Below are 2,317 nucleotides of genomic sequence, written 5' to 3'. Positions count from 1 at the left end.
ATATGTGACCTCAACATGATCCATATTCCAATGGGCGTCTGTAACATTGTCCATGTTGTAATGGGTGAGAAAAGACCCACACCATGCAAGTTGGAGGTGAACGAAACATGGTCCATATTGCAATGGATGACTGTATCATGATCCATGTTGCAATGGATGACCAAAGACCCATGTCATGCAAGCTAGAGGTGACCGCGACATGGTCTATATTGCAATGGGTGACCGCAACATAATCCATATTGCAATAGGTGACCAAAGGCCCATGCGCTGCCTGGTGACCTTGTGAGCGTAACAAGATTTGTGTTGCAAAACCCTTGAGTGCAACATGGCCCTTGTTGCAAATGTTGAGGTTAATGCAACAGGAGACGACTGTCTCGTGCACCATCCAATGGCTGATGAGGCGGCTGATCCAATCGATTCATCACTCGACCGAAGCGTAGCGTCCGTTTTTCTGTTTCTTGTACGACCCAAATTATAACTATTTTTGTTGTAATTGCCTTCGGATTTGATTGGTATTCAACATTGGTAAGAATTGACAAGGGTATGTTGCTTTCAAAAAACCTCTAGAAAGTTACTTTCAGAGAAGGAAGAAAATGATTCAACAGGCATCGGTTTATGGTTAATGGAATTAATGTGGCGTGGTAAGTCTTTTAGCTTGCTGTGAAGTTCAGGGTAGAAAAGTTCATAGTGAAGGAAATAGAATCCTACCTTACTATTCATTAAAATAGTGGTTTTGAATATAGCTTTTATTTCATCATTTTCCCCAAAATACAATGGATGTCATTTCTTTTTTAAACTTCATATGTGAGTATAACAATCGACCATGTATGTTACAAAAAATCAGGATTTTTTTTAAAAAAAATCCTAGTATTTTTCTGAATTTACTATTCATAAGGAGTTTCCCATGGAACCATGTTCTGCAAATCCGTGCTGATGCAAGTAGCCACTATGAAATCTGCAAATGTTTTATTATGGACTGGAAATTTAAAATGATTTCAATCAAGTTGAATTATCACTATTCGACTTTAAACTCCAAACTATATATTTAATCATGATTCATGCAGACTATATTAACGTAATCACCTCACCATTGTAAAACATCATCAAGTTTCCAACAATACAGTGCGTTCAAATCAATTGGATGGTCCATGTTACAATTGATATTACAAAACGTATGCCTCACCATTTAAGAAGCACAATTGCACCACAGTAACAATGACTATGACGATGCACCTTTTATTAAGCTTTGTTAAATACATGTATAAAAATATAGAATATGCTTAAGAAGCAAAATCATGGATAATAGTAGTAGATAAAAGTTTAGTTGCAACTTGTGACATCGGGGTGAAAGACATGTAGGCACTAGACCGAATTGAACTCCATTTCCATATAATGATTGGTAAAGAAGATGTTACGGGTGTCCATCGCTGTTTCCGCCTCCTCCACCTTCGCCACCGCCACTTCCACCATTTTGACCATTACCTCTCCCTCCACCGTTGCCAGAAGCATTAGCATTGGCATAAGCACCACCGGGCCACTACCAATTGTTTGACTCACTAGCGCCAGAGCCAGTGCCGCCACCATTCCCAGAACCACTAGATCCATCGTAGCCTCTAGCTTGTCCTCCGCCTCGACCGCCACCATGACCACTAGCTCTAGAAGATCCACCAAAAGGGTTTGGACCAATCTGGGTCGAGCCTGAGCCCAAGGCAGATCTAGATCCACGTCCAGACCCACCATTTTGTCCACCACCACCACCTCCTCCTCCACCACCGCTTCCATGGACGAACCCCCCGTTTTCACCATTTCCTGCAGACCCAACAGCAGCCCCAGACCCCGATCCAGCACCATCGACAGACCCACCACCCTCTCCTCCTCCCGTGCCGGTTCCTTCGGAACTAGAGTATCTAGATACCCTTGCAGCATTGGCTAACCCAATGCCGAACAGGACAATCAAACTAAGAGCCAAGCATTTAGTGACTGCCATATCGCCAGCTTTGCTAGAGTGCAAGATGAGATGTGTGCTAAACTCAAGGAATAGCATGGGTATTTATAGGACCGGCCGGAAGCCATGAGTGGCTCTTTGTGGCAATGCCTCGTAGCATGGTACGTTGCATGTATACGCAGCAAGAACTCCCATAAGAGATCAAGTAATGCAAGTGGAGCCTTATACACAACTAGTGGATGGATCGGAGCTCTTTGCGTGCATTAGTAGATAAACATGTTGTTTATCTGATTAGTCTTCGTACACAAGTTTGCCTGTCACGAAGCTCGAGAGCACAGTAGCACACGCAGTTGATAGGACTGAATGGATCTG

At 43.0% G+C, this 2,317-nt stretch overlaps 1 pseudogene; it reads right to left on the bottom strand.

Annotated features, from left to right (window-relative positions):
* Positions 1–1,411: 1,411 nt before the first annotated feature.
* Positions 1,412–1,987, bottom strand: LOC123156991 (putative glycine-rich cell wall structural protein 1; annotated as a pseudogene).
* Between the last annotated feature and the right edge of the window lie 330 nt (positions 1,988–2,317).

This window comes from Triticum aestivum, chromosome 7B (assembly GCF_018294505.1).
Source record: "Triticum aestivum cultivar Chinese Spring chromosome 7B, IWGSC CS RefSeq v2.1, whole genome shotgun sequence".
Classification (NCBI taxonomy): domain Eukaryota; kingdom Viridiplantae; phylum Streptophyta; class Magnoliopsida; order Poales; family Poaceae; genus Triticum; species Triticum aestivum.
The sequence above is the reverse complement of the archived record's forward strand: the minus strand, read 5'-3'. Positions and strand labels throughout refer to the sequence as shown.